Source organism: Amblyomma mixtum, chromosome 3 (assembly GCF_055824585.1).
Source record: "Amblyomma mixtum isolate Tamu chromosome 3, ASM5582458v1, whole genome shotgun sequence".
Taxonomy (NCBI): domain Eukaryota; kingdom Metazoa; phylum Arthropoda; class Arachnida; order Ixodida; family Ixodidae; genus Amblyomma; species Amblyomma mixtum.
The window spans coordinates 145,173,793-145,193,688 of record NC_143014.1 but is presented as its reverse complement, the minus strand read 5'-3'; positions in this window follow the sequence as shown (position 1 = coordinate 145,193,688).

Sequence of the window (19,896 nt, the reverse complement as noted above, 5' to 3'; positions counted from 1 at the left end):
TTTCAGTTAAAGCGAACGGTCGCCAAACATACTTCTGGATAAAGTAGTTTAAAATAAAGTACTGGTCACGTCGGAGGAAGCCGGGACAAAAAACGAGAAGCGCCGGTCTTGCGCGATGTCAACAGCCCGCGGTTGTTAAGTGTTTCTCAGGCGTGCGATCGCACCATCGCTTCCCACACATTATCGCACTGCGTAAACAAGCACGGCTACAGCCGGTAAAAAAGAAAACAGGTTGATTAATAGAACTAAAGCGCCGATTGCGTTTTATGTCATAAAAACGAGTACAAACTGTTCGTACGCAGCGATGTAAACAACAGTATGAGTGCAGTCCTCATCGGCGCACTCCTGGGGAAATTTCATGCTGACGCGGTAAATGTTCACTGCTGTAATATATAATCTTCAAGCACTCCCTTAGACAGAACACGAGCTATTTGCTAAACATGACACAGTTGGTTGGCACAGTAAGCGTGACACAGTCGGATGTTGCGTTCCGCGGCCACGGATCACCAGCCGAGCACCGCTCATGTGCCCATGGTGGTGGTGAATAACTTTATTCATAAAAGCCCCCCCCCCCCCCCAAAAAAAAAAAAAAACGAAAATTATGCAGAAGCATTGCGGACGGCCTTCAGGCTGCCGGTTGTGGCGTCCTGGCCGTACCTAGTCGCGACGCGCTCTGCCCCGGTCGCCAGCCGAAGTTGGAGATTCGCATGTGCCCATTGCTCTGCGTAATCACAGCAGGCGTCCGTTCCGCATTCACTCGGTGTGGAAAGATCGTGGAGAGACGATCCATGTATCCCTTGCGCCCGCTAGTGTTGAAATGCGTAGCATATATTTTGTGGTGTTTCGAAGGCTTCCACTGGGTAAATCGCCCTTGCGAACCTTGCCGATTTATCCTGCGCACCCATTCTAGCTTCAGCTTCTTGTCCTTGGGGAATACGTGGTATGAAATGTTGATGTCTCGTGTTGTTACTACAGCCGGGTACGCAGCACCTTTGACCGCCACCGCGATTCTAATCTGCAGACATGTCGAATGTCTAAAAAAATCCCCACATAATTGCAGAAAGACTAAGAGATAACCACCACAGCAGTGCGCTGCAACATTTACATCGCGCACGAGAAGACGCACAACGCCTGAACACGGCGGCACAACACAGCAACACGCTTGACAGCAGACGACGCGGGCGGCGACCGCTCCTTTCTCCCATCATGCTTTGCGCGGATCCGCTAGGGGATGGCGCGGCGCTGCAATTTGTGGAAAGGTAGAGTAACATGATTTTAGTTTCGATACCTGGGCGCCGCCATGTTTGTTTTACTCAAGCGCCGCCTACCGCCGACGCCATCTTGGACTGATAATTTGCTGCCGGTGGGCTGTAGACGAAGCTGCGTGCGATCTCTGAAAGTGTCATTCGCCCGTTTTATTCCTGCAAAGCCTAGAAATTTTTGGTGGGCGTTCGCCTCGTGTCCATCCTCGTGCGTGCTATGCCATTAGCTCCTGCAATAACCTACTGGGAGCAGGCGACCATTCCTCGACGCAGCGAGCGATCAGCATCGGTGAGTGCCATGCTCGCAGTTCACACGTGCTTTTTTGTCGCCGGTTGCCTGTAGGGCGAATGCGGCACGGTGTTGCATGTTAGAAAAACGAAAGCAGAATGTGTTGAAACACAAGATCGCGGAGAGAAATGAATATCTAGTTTTTCGTGGAGCGCAGTTTTTCTTGAACGCTTTCGCTGCCTGCTTGGACATGGCGAGTGTGACAGTTTAGATGCTGAGCTTGCGACAGAGTACCCCGTTTACAAACTGAACATTTTGGAAACAGCGAGTATACGACCGAAACGAATCCACTTCTGATGATTAGAATGTTTGTTTGCGGAGATACGCACGATGAAATTGAAATTCGGCCCCTCCTGCCGCTTGCGGCTGTTCGTACTACGAGCGATACAAGCCAGTTGACTGAAAGCAATTCGCATTCTCGCCTTCTCCACTCCCGCCAGTAATCACTGGTGCACAAATACCAGAAAATGTGCAATTACACGAACTGATAGGTTGGTACGCTAATGGAACGCTATTACCACTTACTGACAGGCAGAATCGCCGCACCTGTGTTGAGAATTCCAATCTCAATCGGGTCGGGGCACTGCTCAAGTCGCTGCGTTGTACCTCTGGCACGGTTATGCATAGTGTGGATTTTTTTTACAGTGCATTCGATGCGATTTCAGTCGAATAATTTATTACAATGCGTGGCAGAGTTTACCGTCCTGTGCATGCCGTGTATTTTTTCATCTTACGTTGCCATGGCTGCATTTTTCCTCACTTTGCAGTTGGGTAAAAGTTCATGTCGCCGCTTCTATTCATGCCATGCTGTGCAAATTAAATTAGTATTTTTGCACTAACGACATGTTTATTAGTATTTTTGCACTAACGACATGTTTATTTTTTTTCAGGTGGCGATCCCCACACCCTCCCGATATTGACGATCATGTGGGGTGGCGAAACGAAGTTGTGGCCAAATTTGTGAAGTCCTCACATAAAGTACTGCTGAATTAAAAGAACTCTGCCAAGGCCGTCCAAATACTTGATCTCTTAAAATTATGCACAGATTATAGTTTGGTAACCCAGGCGCTGCGCTTCGTTCCGCGCCCGATATTATAGGCACAGGCAGTGTTTAACGTTTAAGCTTTTTGTTGGCGCAAGTATTTTTTGTTCCACAACTACGCTCACTGCCAATGCCACTCGGGACCGGCGGAAAAGCGGTGAAGAAATGGACACCGCAGACGTGCTGAGACCTTCGCATAACATGGTGCGCGTACATACTGGCGGCGTTTTTTTTTTTTTCAACTTTCGTCGACTGTTTCCGCAACCGACAATAAAACAGTGATGTCTAGAAGACGTTGGTGTTCCGTACAACATTGCTGCTTTTGTTGTACAGACACAAACACGCGCTTGACCGGTAGCTAAGCAGCCGCGGACGTTGCTCCGCGCGCCGGATTATCAGCCCAGGGGAGTTCGGCAACAGTGGGGTGTCGCGCAGCGCACGTGTTTGAGAGTATTTCTCCCTCTCCTGCCCGCTCCTCGTAAAATGGTGTATATGCTACCTTTGGTAGCATATACAGTAACTCTATGGAAAGGTCTATGCGAGCCCGGAGAGCGGCAGCGCCATGCGAGCCCGGAGAGCGGCAGCGCCATGATGAAATAGGGCGCACTTGGAGCCGGGCGGCCTGCGCCAGTCTTCGTGCCGACCACCGGCATCCGAAGAACGCGACAGTATTGTTTGTTCACGTTCATAGCAAACCCTGGGATATATGAATATCAAAAATGCATCGTTTCTGACGATCGTTGGCAAATACCGAGTTCCTGATAGAAGTGATGACTGCGATGCAAGCAAATTTCATCCCATAGCCGGTTTTGTGCTGCTGCTACCTGGTGCGGTTCGCCTGCCGTCTGCTAGCTCTGTTGCTGAAGACGTCGTGGAAATCGAACATATATTTTATTGTGGGACGAGTTCACAGTAAAGGGGTGCCGAGCGGAGCACGTTTCTGAGCGCTGGCCAGTCCCGAAGCGCCCTCAGCTGCGGATGTGAAACCAGTTTAGGCCTAGCGACGACTAGGGCAGTCTGGAACCAGCGCGCAGGTCGTCGCCCGGCGTTGCCGCAGGCAGTGTCGTTGCCGAAAGATCCACTTTTAGTACAGTCATGCTGTCGTATCTCGAATCTAGGAAGCATCCTTACTGGTAGCATGGCTGTTTTGTGCGGACGTGAAGTACGCCGTGCCTGCCAGCCGGTCGGCCAGCCTGGATACCGTCTGCCGACGTCATAAAAGCGAGCTAAGGAGTGTTCTTGACGTAAATAATAAACCATGGTACAATAAATGTGAAAAAAGTGTCATTTTTGAGGATCGCTGACCAATACTGAGCTGCTGGTAGAGGTAACAACGGTGATATGAGCCAGAACCGCCTCGCAGCTGCCGCTGGCCCGACGTTGGGGTCCGGCTCGCCTGGCGCCCGCTAGCTCCGCTGCCGAAGGCGTCGAGGAGATTGACCATACTATTATTTTATTGTGAGATGAAGCTGTTAACACTAAAGCTATTTGTGAAAAGTATTCCTTTTATTATAGCGCAGGCGACTACCACGGCAGCCAGGCAGCAGCAGAGCTCGTCGCCCGGAGCGCCCGCGAGCGGTGCCGTTGCCGAAAGCTCCCAACATAAGCAGGCATGCTTTGTCGCTGCTCGAGTATAGCTGGCAGTTCTGATGACAAGGCGATTTTGTCTTTTCTTGTGATATATTTGTACACCATCCCAAGCAGCGCTCAGGTACTGCTGCACGGCGGCGAAGTGTGACACCGGTTGTGGGCGCAGCTTGGGTAGAGCGGCGCAGCGATGCTTACTGGCATTTTGCAAAGTGCTTCGCATCCTCACGCGAACCCGCGAAGGCGATATTAGCGTGCGATAAAAAAAAAGTCGATGTCCTCACTCATTGGATTCAGATCCGTCAGAATCCGAGCTGCTGGTACTAGACATGCTGTTGTTTTTTTCATGCGCTGGTCAGCACGTGTGTGAGAAAGCAGACGATGCAGCAGTATGTGCGTCACAACTTTTGTGGGCCCACGTGACCAAGCGAAGTAGTTGATCTTCCCCCTCTGTGACGTCACTGTCCAACTCGGCGTTCCGAAACCGAAAATCGTTCACCTAAAAATGCGATAATAAATTATTCACTGGGAATATATGAATCTCTGAGTGTGTATCATGCTTCCTGGAGCCATAAGAAACGTTTGAAACTAAGAACGCGCGAACCACAAATTTGGTGTCTCCACCCCTTTAAGAAAGCGGTGTCATTCTTTATTGCAGCCCTATGCCATCATTTCCGGCACACGGCCTACGTGCCAAGCTTGTTTTAGTATAAAAAAATATCTTTCAATCAACTTTACCAGTGTGCGATGATATTCACGATTGTATAATTTCATCTGGTAGATTCCTCTGCTAGAATGTGAATTCACTACTTTTTCCGTATTTTTCATTTTGTGCAAATTCTAGCTTTAAGTACCAAAATTATCCAAATACTCAACTCCTTGTACATGAGTGCGTTTGTATCCGCTATGCACCCTGGCCAATCCCCCGCTGTGGGTATGTGCCATCAAGCCTGAGGACATCATCATCACATGCAGTACCATAGCCTCGGTGCCTGGCAACTACGCGGCCCACGGCCGTCGTTGCCGCTCCTCCTCCCTTGAGAAGTTACGCTGCTGGCAGCCGAGAGATGGCGACAGCGACGTTGGGCCACCCTCGCCAGGCGAGTGCCGGGTGCGCCGTGTTGCACAGCAGCCCAGATAGCCACGTGCTGTTGCTCTGTCGTTGTTACGTGGGCTGTGTTTTGCACTGTTTGCGGTGCTTTTTTTAAGCTTTGATTATTGCCACGTCATGAAAAACATCCGCTTTCAGTTGCCTGTCTGACACGGGTATTTCCGCTTTATTAACTTTTCCGCTGACGAACACCAACATAGGGCACCCTAAACCGGCAAGCAGCCAAGCGCCACTCGCGCGGGGGCCTGCGCCCATGCGGTAGCACGCTCCTTCGTTGGCTTTGAAACGCGCGCGCATTCGGCGCGGCGGCGAAATGCATGCGAAATGTAAACAGAAGCCCGCCGGAGTAAGATGGCGCCGAGCTTGTTTCCGGCTTCACCATCCATGGGCTTCACAAAATGTCACGTGACGGCCTCTCCTCTTTTTTCCTTCTTCCATGTCTTCCGTGCTGCGGTCAGCGCCGCCCACAGCCGGCCGATGCAAACGATCTGCGCAGCTGGCTTCGGCTCGTGCTAAGCTAGTAATTCACTTCAAGTCAAGATGGCAGCCTCCCTTGAGAACATCTTGTTGCGCTTGCTCGTTCCCGATAATGCTGTCATTGTTCAGGTATGGCAGTACTCTCTATGACAAAATTGCGTGCAGAACGCAGTTTAAAGCATCTGGAGTGTTTGCTGCGAACGTCATTTTCTCCGAACTGCCCGGTCAGTGTGGTTAAGCCTTTAGGGACACGTCATTGCTCCACACGTGTGTTCTGAAACCGAACATTCCATGAGAGATCATTCATCTATTGACTGAACTGTCAGTGCAACGCCCCGTTTCGCGTGCTATTCCTGTGCAATGGCGAGCAATCACTGTTTATGGTTTTACAGGCCGTCTATTTCTTTTCGCAATCGAGTCGTTTATTTAGAATAAATGAGTCGTTTTGTGTTGGTTTCTTGGTAGCGTCTGTTCTGCTAGCATCTGAGGGAACCACTGGGCTAAAATTCCTCCTGGCACTCATCTCTGATTGGCTAAGATAAAATAAAAAACAAACTCCCGATTGATTGGCTGCTTAGAAAAATGTTTTTTAATCTTCTTGTGGCCCGTACTGTACTTGGGCGCCAGCCGGTTAAGTATCGGTATAGTGAACTAGAATACTAGCGCTTGCCAATTAAAGTTCAGCTGCAAGACCGGCAGCGTGCGAGTGATTCCTTCGCTATTTTCGTGGCCCTTATCGGCTGTAGATAACTCGCTGAGCTTCGGAATGCAAAACTTAAAGAAATCTCAGTTCATGATCTTCGACGTGCACTGCTGAAATCACAGGCAGTGAGCGTTATTCGGCGCCCGAAGTAGTCCACAGCCGCAGCGGCTGCTCCAAAGTCTAGAGCTCGGTAACTGACCACGCAGCGCGATGTGTGCAATGCTGGCATGGTTTCCCATCCTCCTGGAGCTTTTTTCCTTTCCAGCCTTCAGAAGGGCTACACTTGGTTCGATGTTCAGCATGCCAGAATTCCACGCCTCGCATTCGTCGTGCGTTTTCTACGTCTGGTTTAGCGTCTAGGGGAGCCAGCCGAGTGTTTAAACTCCTTTATTTTCAGTTCTGAAAGTTTATGCCCTGATGGCTGCGTACTGTTGTGCTGTATATTATTCTGCTCTCTTTCTCATGAAGTCTGTCTCGAAAAGACTGCCCAGATATGTCCCTGCTTAGAGCCACCTGCAATCCAAGCAGCTGTCAAATTTCTGGCCATGAAAATTTGTCACCATGGCGTGGCACGCAATCTTCTGGATTGTCATTGGCAGAATGACGCTTTTTTTTTGTAGCTGATGAAAGGCGAGTGATGGGAGAATTTCAGTGCAGTGATTTTCCCAGCTGCCAGCAGAATGGACGTTGGCAATCTTCTGTGCTGATACACATACTGTAGCTTTCACATGTAGCAAGTTTCTGGTAGCATTTCTGTAGCTGTGCATCCACTCATTTTTTTACAGTTGATGTGCTTGATTGCGTGTCTCTTGCTGCAGTATTCTCTTCTCTGGAGTTGAGGGCATTGAGCAAGCTGTTGTGTCAAATCTGAAATCATTGAATACTGAATGAAATGTGCACCCACAGTTGAAAGTTTATGCGAGGCAGTATTTATGAAAACATTTATTTGCATTGAAGTCTTTTCATGCATCTTTGTATGGTATGCACCCTAATTATGATTGTGTGAATAACACTACATCAGTAATCTCAAGAAGTATGCTTTGGTTGCGAAGATTAAAGGAATATAGGCACCTAACTTTAGATGCATGTTTTTCTTGTAATAATGCATAAACATTAGAATGCAGCCACCACGGTGGGTCAGTGGTTATGGTGCTCGGCTACTGACCCGAAAGACGTGGGTTCGATCCCGGCCACGGCAATCGAATTTCGATGGGGGGCGAAATTCTAGGGGCCCGTCTACTGTGCGATGTCGGTGCACGTCAAAGTATCAAAGGTGGTCGAAGTTTCCGGAGCCCTTCACTACGGGGTCCCTTATAGCCTAAGTCACTTTGGGACGTCAAACCCCAATAAACCATAAACCATTAGAATGCATGGAATATCATGTGGCGTTTACCTACAGCTGCTAAATTTATAATTGAATTCCTTCTTGGTGCTCTTCTGCTTTTGGTTTCAACAACCAAACAATGTGTAAGAAGTGTTTAGATAATGTGGGGCATAAAAAAAGCTGCAATGTAATCGCTGATACATCATTGGGTGTCATTTCAGCTCTTGAAGTAGACTGGCTTAAGCATTGTAGTGAACTAAAACGACGTATCAGTGATTTTACTTCAGTTTTTTTCTTGCCTCACAGACCTAAACACTTCTTAAAGTCACAGCCATCGTTTGGTTGGAACCGAAATTGTAACAGCATCAAGAGGAAATTTAGTTACAGTTTTAAACGAATACCACGTACTGATTCATATATTCTGATGTCGTATGCATCGTTACATAGAAGGAAATATGTAACTGAAATTTGGTGTTTTTTTAGTCCTTTTTAATTTCTTTGATAGAGCCACCTTCCATAAACTGTTGGCAGTAGGCTTATAGCCTAGGATAACTTGTCAGTGGGCTTCAAAGTAACGTAACTGCTTATTTTTTGCAAATGGGCTGCAGTTTGCAAAAAATTGGCCTCACGAAACATTTGCACTGTCACTTGAGCAAAATTGGACATGCAAGTGGTGTGCTTCCTTTGGTGTCAGTGTAAATTTACTGAAAGCCGCTTTCAAAATTTTTGACATTATGAAGATGTAGTTTTCTTCATTAACTTGTCCAAAATAACGGTACTAACAACAAGGTTTATATTTACTTGTAAAAAAATTGCAGCTCAACGCAGAAAAAACGACGCACAGAGACAAGTTGACACACAGAGCGCTACAATAATTCGACATGGATCATCAACTAGCCCACACCCTTATTCTAGTATCTACTTGTTCATGCAATTATAGCTAAAGTGTAGTTTTTTTTTATTAGTGCCTGCTTTAACATGATGTGAACTTCTGAAAATTTCGTCTGGCCCTTTGTTTTGCACATCTGAGTATTGTTGTTCCACCACATAGTAGAATGAAACACACCTTGCCTGAAGTGATGCATTCACACTGATCTTTGTAGTGTTGTTCATGCGTGTGTGTCGCTTTCAGTAAAAGGTTAATTTGGTGGCATTTTCGTATTGTATCGATTTGAAAATCCAGCATTGTTCTGTGTTAAAATGCAGTAGTGTTAAGGGTCCCTTTCAGAGAAGAAACTGCCGTAGTTGGAATTGGTGTGTTGAAGAAATGAGGATTGGTGGGAGGGTCTTAACGTCACAACCACATGGCCTCGCGTGGGTAACTCAAACATCCCACAACGATTGCACAGTACAACAGTGGTGACATCACTACACAATTCCTCATTGGTCTATAAGGTTATGACGTCATTCCACCACTATTACCTAATGTCTCTGAAGAAAGAAAAGCAGTTGCACTGAAAAGAAAAATGGTCAAGCCAGGACTTGAACTGCTGCACCTTGGGTTGAGATTAAAGGGAGGCCTTGTGTATCTTGTGGTAAATAACAATAAATAAGAAATATAATTAAATCAAGAACAATGTCCGTGTTTTTGAAGAGGTATGCAAAGAGGACCCAAGGCTACTGAAGGGCCCCATTAACGCTATCACATCATACCCTTAGGAGAAGCTTAGTGTTGCCTAAATTTTCTCATTTGTGTTGTGTGTTTTGTGCTGGTTCATTTCATGTAATTATAAGTACTAATTGAGCAAACTTTTGAATGTGCTGGTTGTCGCTGCTAAAGGTATCGAAACATTGTAATCTTCTTGTTAAAAATGTTTTCTGTCAACAAGATGTTCAAAGCAATGGCCTATATTTCGCTAGGAAATCAATCACGAAAAGTCAGTCTGGCAAAAATGGCCTTTGGTGCCTACTGCTGCTGGGGCAACTCATTGGGTAATAAAATTTTCAATGAATGATGCCCACGGCATTAATAAACATATATCTTCACATCGACTTTGCTTGATGCCAGTCATCATTATGATCAGCCTGACTACACCCACTTCAAGGCAAAGGCCTCTCCCATATCTCCCATATTAACCCTGTCCTTTGCCAGCTGCGGTCACCGTATCCCCGCAAACTTCTTAACCTCATCCGCCCACCTAAATTTCTGCCGCACCCTGCTACGCTTGCCTTCTCTTGGAATCCACTCCATTACCCTTGAGGATCAGTGTTTATCTTGCCTTCACATTACATGCCCGGCCCAAGCTCATTTCTTTCACTTGATTTTGACTAGGATGTCATTAACTCACGTATGTTCCTTCACCCACTCCGCCCGCTTCTGGTCTCTTAATGTTACACCTATCATTGTCTTTCCATACCCCGCGACGTTGTCCTTAACCTAAGCTGAACCCTTTTCTTTACCCTCCACGTTTCTGCCCCATACGTGAGTACCATTAAGATACAGCTGTTGTATACTTTTCTCTTGAGGGATAGTGGTAAAATTCCATTTAGGATCTGAAAGAATCTGCCATATACGCTCAACCCCATTCTTATTCTTCTGGCTATTTCCCTGTCATGATACGGATAACGCGGTCACTACCTGCCCTAAGTAGACATATTCCCTTACCATTTCCAACACCTTGCTGCCAGTTATTCACAGCTGTTCCCATTCTATACTGTCGAACATTACTTTGGTTTTTTGCATGTTCATTTTTAGACCCCCCGTTCTGCTCTGCCTATCTAACTCATTGATCATGCATTGCAGTTCATCTCCTGAGTGACTTAGCAAGGCAGTGTCATCAGCGAATTGCAGATTGTTTAGGTCCATTAACTCTTGTCCCCAACTGTTTCCAATTCAGGCCTTGGAATACCTCCTGTAAACGGGGCGAATATCATTGGCGAGATCGTGTCTGCCTGCCTGACACCCGTCCTTATTAGAATTTTATTGCTGACTTTATGGAGGTTTATGGTAGCTGTGCAGTCGTTATAGATATCATCCAGTATTTTCCCATAAGACCCTTCTACACCTTGATTCCGCAATGCCTGCATGACTCCTAAGGTTTACACTGAGTCAAATGCTTTCTCATAATCAATGAAGACTATGTATAGGGGTTGGTTATATTCTGCTCACTTCTATATCAGCTGACTGATAGTGTGAATATGTTCTTTTGTCATTTGGCTGATTGAAGTCTAATGTTGTCATGACTGTATTGGGGATTACCTTAGTAAATATTAGCTTTTAGGCAACGGATAGTAAGCTGATCAGTCTTTAATTTACCCCAGTTAATATTATATAATTGAATTTCTTCTCCCATGCAGTTTTTTTTTTTGGTATCAGCTAGTGAATGGTGGCTGTTATGTCATAGTTAAGTTTGTGATCACGAGTCATACAGAAACTGCAGCGTAATAGCTCTTTGTTCACTCCTGCTCATTCCGGCTCCTGGCACAGATTAGCATACGAGTTAGAGTGAACTAAAATGGTGAAGAAGCGATTGTATTGAAGTTTTTTATCTTCTCACATGATCTCAAGCCTACTTGTGACATCACAGGCACTGTTCAGCCAAGGGCGGATTATATGTCACTTTTAGAGGGGGCAGCTGTGGTGGAGGAGGAGGAGGAAGCGGTCTCATTCTAATCATGTATCTATTTCACTTTCCTTAAAAGGAATAGTGTTCTGCATGGTTTCTCTATGTAAAATTTCCCTCCACCATTCCCCTTTAAATGCATCCGGTGAATACAGCTGCTGAAACTGAAACTACATGAGAGAAGAAATTTAGTCGTAGATTTTTTACTGTGCTTCAGTGAATTTGACTAGGTGATCTATGTTAACTAACATTTTGTACATTGTTTGAAAAAAAGAACACACGGCAAAAATTTGGCGTCTCCACCTATTTAGCTGTACTTCTTCTGTGGTATGCCTGTGAACGTTTACATTTGTGAAAATGGAACAAGCCGAGTATAGCCAGAGTTAAATGCAATGCTGTGTTATACAGTTGAGCCCATTTATAGGGGCTGCAGTTATAACAAATGCTTGCTTATTACAAACGAGGGTACCGTCAAATTACGCATTAAGGGAATGGGACCCTACAGTTGAAAAACCAGTAAGCGCAGAAGTTAAAGAGCATTCTAGGCTACCGTGACGCCCATCCCCCCACCGCCAGAACGAACGTGGGGACACAAAAACGCTGTGGAAAAAATTGGAGGCAATCATTTGGATTGATGCGGAGGAAACATGCTTCTTGCACTCACCAATCTGTTTCAGTTTTGGTTCAGTTCCAATTCTGAGTCCATTGTCTTTTACTCCCCAATCTATTCCAATTCTGACTACGCAACTACACAAAATTTGTCACGTCAGTAGATCGTGGCGAGTCCTCATATCACTACCAGCACAGTGGCATAGCAGTTAAGTGATGCGCCTCCGCCCCGGCAGGTGGTTGTTTCTAGCACATCCACCAATGGGGCTTGTGGGACCCAGGATAGCCTTCCCGAGCAATACAACCCCAATTTTTGCAGGTGGTTCTATTTTGCATATAGGCGTGCTGTTGTCCAAATCATTTTCTTCTTAGCCATTCTCACTTTTCTTGCGCTATCTCCCTCCTGTCTCCTACAAGTGGAGAGGAGGTAGACTGGACAGGTGGCAGGTGGGTGGAGAGAGGGAAATCTTCCTTAACACCACCTGCCACAGCTGGCAGATGCAGGCTTCACACAGACGCCGACACCAATGTCACTGAACAGTTTTCGCCTTCCTGGCACTCCTAATGTTATCACATTAAAAAGGCAAGACACTGCCGACAGGATGGCACAGGTTTCCCAAATGCTGCCATCAGAAACACGTCTTCAAAGCAGCTTGATGGTACCTAGGACCTCGGTGAGGAACATACGTATGACCGCTCTGGAGAGCGTGGTGAGGTCTGCAACATGGTCACCTTTGAAGGTGGTGACGAATTTTAATGAAGGTGCATAACGAATTTTTATGAGAAATAAATGCCACTTCTATCGAACTTCGTATTTCTGGCCGTAAAATGAAAAGTCCGCTTACCTCGGATACTACGAATGCAATCCATGCGACCGCCAGGTTCATAATAAGTATTTGCTCGACTGTATTTGGTAGACAGTGGAAAAAGTCACATATATGAATGTAGTGTCACAACTTAGGGTTAGAAAAACTGGCTGGTGTCACCATATTTGTTTGGCACAGTACTATCCTGTCACATGGGCTCGGCTCAACTCCTTTCAACTCCTTTCAACCAAAGTAGTCTTTATCACGAGGTAGGTGTGCCCATGTCACATGGCAGTCCTTAAAGGGAAACTGCAAAGGTTTTAGAAATCAACGAGCTTAAGAGGGTCGAATGTGTGAAACTTGGAGGTAAAGCATGCGAAGTCTTTTTGGGCTAGCACTTGAAATAGTGAAGTAATCGCCGATTAAAATCCGGACGCCTTTCAAGCTTCTCCGCAGCGCACAACGCCAAGTGGGGGGCGCATGATGACGTCATCGAAGGTATCGGTACATTTCCAACGCACAAACGCCTGCTTTGAAGAAAAAAAACCAACGCCACCGAAGGCGAACCCTGCTAAGAGGTGTTCGGCGGCGTCTAACGCGTCAGGGCAGGGTGTGGCTGACGACAGCGGTAACTTGAAATGATACCTTCCGTGACGTCACACTGAGTTTCCCTGCACTCCTCCGTTGCATTGAGGAGAAGTGCAAAATTGAATCGTCGATTACGTCACTATTTCAAATGCTAGTGCAAAAACACTTCGCATGCTTTACCTACAGCCTACATAGATTTGATTCCTTTAATATCGCGAAATTCTCAAAAAAGTGGTGCAGCTGCCCTTTAAGGGAAGGAAGTTTAAAGAAGTTCCTAACAAAAGGAAGGAGATAATCTTTTTCGAAGGGTGAAAGGAGTGCTCTTGTTTCCAATGTGCTTTATGTCTGAATAAGTAAATAATCTTTTTCTGCAATAATTTTCTTTACTAAAAATTGTTAGTTTTGATTGTATAAATTAAGTATTCCAGCTCAGCTAAGTTTAATTCTAATGGTTGCACTACTGTTTCAAACTATGCGCTTGATGGCTTGCCTTGACTACATCATTTTTGTTTGTTTTGGTCCGTTAGATCTGTCACATGTGTTACAGTGGCTGGAAGGCCACCATACACGCACACTCGCAGAATCTCAATCATTGCACAAGCATTAAGCATTTCACAGTGCCGCACATGGTTTACAGAGAGCGGACAAAAGCTCTGTGCTGAGAACATGCTCGTTTTTTGCAGTAATTCTTATCATCCCAGAACCCCCGTTTCCAGCTCCGGGGCCCGGTTTTAAAGCCCTAAAGGCCCAGCCCACATTCGGTAACTTCCAATCATGTTACAATGTTCACATGATTGGTTTATCGAGAGCCTGGCCAGCCCTCCAGCTCCCGTAAGGTGAAGCACCCTCTCCACTACAAAATAAAAACAAACACAAATACACGTTCGTGCCAGCACGTGCGCGAATCGGTACCGCGGGACGGTGGACACCCGTAGTTCCCGGCGCGTTCGCGAGCGGTCGCGTTCCAAGAAAGGAGACGCTCCGCTTTGAGCGCCCCTAGCCGCGTTCCAATGACGCCACGTACACTGCCGATCCTTTACAGTAAGATAATCTCATTTTGTGAGATAAAAAAAGAGCTACCAAGAACTTTTAAGTTGTTTTGAACGTCATTCTTTTATGTGTTTTTACTAAATGAACAGCACCTAATGGGCCCTGCTGGCTCCTCTGAGAAGCTCGTTATTGGCCATGTGACATGTCGACAATTTCTTTTGTGTTCCTTTAGGTCAAGGAAGTTTAAGGGTGTTCCGAGTTGGCCATGTGACAGGTATAATTCAACACAGTTTGCTGGCTGAACACCCTGATATCAGTACTATATTTAAAATTATTTCAGTACAGATATTTTACTAACCTTGGACAAGGTTCTTCTCTGTAGCCCATTGTACAAGAATCATATCTGCAAAGAATATCTGAATAATGTAGTTTCGGTACTATGTTTATTGCCTGTCATAAAAACTTTCTCAGTTGCAGTAAAGGTGTTCGACTGATTGATATGCCTGTTGTTCAGTGGAGGTAATGTTGAAATTGGGGGTCCAGCTAGAGTAGTGGATGCAAGAAGCACTGAATGCAAAATGTCAGCAAAGTAATAAGTTGGTCAGTAGATTTTCCGAGTGTGAACTGCTGGCTTGCTTTGTTTACTTGTGCCTTAGGAAGCGAATCACATGACTACTGCATAGGACTCACATCGGAGAAGCAATGCTACGCTGAAAGGTGCTTTGAAAGTGCACTAGAGTTCACAAATTTCAAGTAGCTTTGCTACCCAATGTATAGTATAAGTTATCAAATTTGGTGTTGCTCTAGTTTGGCTTAATCTTTTGTTAAGCAGCCGTTCCTTGGTTTTGTGTCGTAGTAAGATGTCGTCGTGCGAGGAAGAAGGTATTATGTAAGTGGAGAAATGTGTAGCCGGCGGTTGGTTACCACTGGAACCACCCAGGGTGGTTACCAGGTACGGAGGAGGGTATTGGGAAAGTGGAGGGATCCCCAACAGGAGGATGGTTACCCTGGAAGGAGGAGGGTACGGCGAGAGCATAAGAAGGTGCGACTGATCGGTTGTAGCCACGGAAACCTCCTGAAGGGTAGTTACCCTGGAAGGACGAGAAGGGTTACCATGGAAGGAGGCTTTATGGCGAAAGCGTAGGAAGGCATAACCAGAGGATGGTTACAGCACTAACCGTCCGGAAGTTGGTTAACATAGAAGGAGGAGGTTATGGTGAGAGCGTGAGAAGGTGGTGCGGGGTTGTTATGGAAACCAATGGGAGGGTAGTTACCCTAGAAGGAGAAAGAGGGTTGGTTTGAAAGGAGGGTACAGCAAGAGTGTAGGAACGCGTACCACAGTAACGATCGGAAATGTGGTTACCGTGGAAGGTGGAGGAGGGTATGGCGAAAGTGGAGGAATGTAGCATGGTCAATCTGTGACAGCTGCTGCAAAATGCACCACCCGAGGAGAGGGTCATCTGCAGCGCTGTGCTATTAGAGAGGCAGGCTGGAGAGCAGACATAGAAGAAAACGACAGTCTGGAAAACTAAAAAGAGTATCCTAGAACGATACAGATCTAAAGTCGCTCTGCTGTTCTCTACCACAACATATTCTAAAGTACAAATACCTTAATAGCTCTCGCTGAATCTCGTGTTAACCAATGGTAACCATTCTGTCAGTTTTTTTCACATTACTTCCATTGAAACTTATGATGGCTTCTCTTTGATACGTACACGCTGTAGAAGAACAAGATTAAGATTCTAGGAAAGAGCTGCAGTACAGTTGCAGGTGAACTATGGAAGCGTTCTGTATAAAGGAAAAGGGCCGTGATTGTATTAGCGAGACATCAGTTGTGCTATGCCAAAGTGAGTTTGCCTTTTGAGATGCAATGCTCTAAGACAACCCCTTGTTGCTTGGTAAAGGTGCACTGAAGAGGAATCTGAACTCGCCTTTTTGCCGCGGGAACTCGATCTACACGTTCTGAGCATTCTTAGAAACTTCGACTTATTGCCCTGTATGGCCGATTTCTCTAATTAAATCTAATTAACGTCCGGCTCCCGCCTTTATTTTTGAATTCTTCCTCGTACGGTGGGCGGAGTCGACCAACGCGTGGAGTGCCTTTCAGCCAGCTCCATGGAGGCTTTGCTTTCGCTTTATGTTGTTTTTTAGGTTTCCGTGAATAAATAGTTTCATTCGCAGATAATATAGCCGCAAAATAAGCCCACAGAAATAAAAATGCGCTGACTATTTGCTTCTGCGGATTACTACGTATTACTCCGCTGATGGCAGAGCGGCAAGCCGCCACGGGACTGGGTGAAAGGCACTCCACGCGTTGGTCGACTCCACCCACCGTAGGAGGGAGAATTAAAAAAAAAGAGGCGGGAGCCGGACATTAATTCGATTTAATTAGGGAAATCGGCCACACAGGGCAATAAATCGAAGTTTCTAAGAATGCTCGGAACGTGCAGATCGAGTTCCCGCGGCAAAAAGACGAGTTCAGATTCCTCTTCAGTGCACCTTTAAGTGTTAGGTATGTGTTCTAGTGCATGTGTAATTTTTTTCTTCGGATATCTTGTGAGGACCCCTCTAATAAATGTCATTTGCATTTATCCTGTATCTTGCCTTCTGTTCGTGTCTTTTGTTCAACTTTTCCATGTCTCACCAGACACACCAAGGGCCGAATTACAGAACGGTCAAACCACACACCTGTCACAAACAGATGCAGTAGCCCTGCTCCTGTTGGTTGATGTCTGCCAGCCACTGTCGACCAATAGGACAGGGGCTTTGTGATCGTTGTGTGACTGTTTTGAGATTGTGATTGTTCCGTAATTCGGCCCCAGTACTCTGTGTGTTGCCATATGTTGAATTGGGAATTGTTACTCAAATTTTGAAGACTTTGTCAGCTGATTTACTGTATACATGCCTTAGCAGTCATACCAACATTTTAAATCTTGCTTGCTGTATAATGTGATTAAAGTTAATTCTTTTGCGTACAGTAGCATAGTAGGGGCTCATTGCGTAAAATTGATATCAGGTTCAACGTTCTTTTTTACACAGGCCACACAGGAGCTTAGAGAGCTCTACAAAGATCCAAATATTATTGAGCTCCTCCTCAGCACACTTTGCGAGTCGCAGAGTGTTCAAGTAAGTTTTTGATTTTTTTTTTTAATTGCATGGCTTTAAAAATGCTTTTTGGTATTCACATTTGTGTGGCAGTTTTATGGCATTTGTTGCAAACCTGTATTTGGGCCACATTTTCGGTAACATCATTGGAAGTGCCTTTGTAATCTCTTAGCAGATTTGTATGTTTTTTTTTTTCTGCTAATATTTTATCTTGCTTAGTTTCACCTCAGTACAGTCCATCGAGCGTTTCTTTAAAAAGGTGCACTCAGTTGTGCTTTCCATTCACTGACTCATCGTCATGCTCCAACTAGTACTGTATTTACTTGTGTAATTTGCACTCCTACAATTTTTTACTCAGAATTTCGAAAAAGAAACTTTTACTCGCATATTTTGCGCTCTCTGCTGCGCCTGACCGCCAGCATGTCCGCAGGTGCGCACAAGGCAGGCTTGGGAAGATCGGCACAGCTGTGTCGCCGTGTGTAGTTGTGAAAGGTGTGAGTGGCGAGAGCATGAATTGTGTGCCGTTTACCTGGCTCGCTTGCTTTCCCAGACGAACAGTTGCGCACGCGCCCAAATTCGAAACTGTTGAGCCATTTGTTGTTTAGTTTGCCGCTGGTCAGCCAAGCCGCACGCGAGGATGCTGTTTTATCGCCTGTTATCTCCATTTGCCTCTGACTGCCGACTTCGCGATTGTATGGTTGCACATTTATTGCTTTGAGCTTCGCACATGTCATCATGCCATCCCGCAGGGAACTACACAGTGTGCGCCGGGGTGGGAGGGGGTGTGCATCTTATATTTGAAGTTAACTCTCTTTTTTTTTTGTGCAGCAAGGGTTGCGGGGTGAAGGGTCTACATATATGCGGCCAATATATTGCGTGCATTTATTTATTTATTTGTTTATTTATTCAAAAACACGAGAGGCCCTCCGGGGAGGGTATTACTAGAGGGGATATCCGAAGCACTTTGTTCAAAATCAAAGGTGCAGAAAAGAGAGAAACAAAAAATACAGATGCCATTTTTTGAAGTACAGTAAAAAAACAACACTAGAGCGCAAATAGAAAAGCGTTAAAAATTTTAACAGCTGTGATTAAGAATACAAAAACAATGCAGAAAAAAAAAACACTTTCAGCGCAGATTAAGAAAAAACTATCTGAAAGAAGGTAGTGGTATTCAAGGGAGCACAAAAAGAATTATTAACTTTATAAAGATCAGGGACGTCGCTTATAATTTTTATCAAAAACACAACCACCTTTTTGTGCAGAAAAAGCGCAGGTGATGGTCCCAAAGGCTAATTTATCAGTCTAGTTTAGCTCCTTGTTTCTGTTAGCATATACTTTAGTGACCCTTTAAAAAAAATGAATGCTTATGCAGACATGCACTCTCAGTTTTAAAAATCTGCACGAGAGAAATTTTGCTGTGGAAATAAATATTTTCTGCGTAGCTCAGTAAGAAACCAATGCTAAAAAGTTTTTGTTATTTCAATAAATGAGCCTTGCTAAATTTTGTGTGCTGTAACCTTTATTCACTTTCAAAACCGCTGTGGAGGCTCAGTGGTTATGGCACTCGGCTGCTGACCTGAAAAGACGCGGGTTCGATCCCAGTCATGGCGGTCGGATTTCGATGGAGGCGAAATTCTGGAGGCCCATGTACTGTGCGATGTCAGTGCATGTTAAAGAACCCCAGGTGGTTGAAATTTCCGGAGCCCTTCACTACGGCGTCCCTCGCAGCCTGAGTCGCTTTGGGGCATTATACCCCCATAAACCATTTATTCACTTTTATTTATTGAAAAGCTAACCTGGTACAGCCGCAATTCTAGAATGCTACCTGTAAAACCTGATGCTAATTAGTTTCCAAAATGGCGTTTTGATTTTACCTCTTGCACATTAAAGTCTTAAAATGGGATGCCTTTATATACTCAGTGATTGTGTTTACACTGCTGGAAAAAATTATTTCACCTTTTTGAAAGCTTTTGACATTTTTTAAATCATCAATATTTTTGGTGGTGGCTATCTTTTGTGTTAAACTGGCAGATGTATAGGTATTTTATACAGTTAAGTGTAATCTTTAAGAATTATGACCAATTACGACCACCCCATTACTTCTAAGTTGTTGTAAGGGAAGTAAATTCAGGCCTTCTTTTGAAGGTTCATGGGTTGGAGGTGGTGTGCGGTAACTGTGTTGGAAATAACTGTTCTGCGTATGCTTAGGTACCGGAAGCTGTCCTGTAGTATTTCAACATTTTTGCTTCCTTGAACTATTAAAAGTTCAAGTGAACTTGTTACTTGCATTTAGGTCCGGCAATACTCAGCAGTACTCCTGCGGAAAAAAATATACCGCCTGAAAGGCTGGAGGAAACTTTCACAAGACAAGCGAAATGGGTAAGGTTTGGAGTTGGGATATAGCTCTCTTTGTCTCCTTTTCTCTGTAATTAATTTTGCA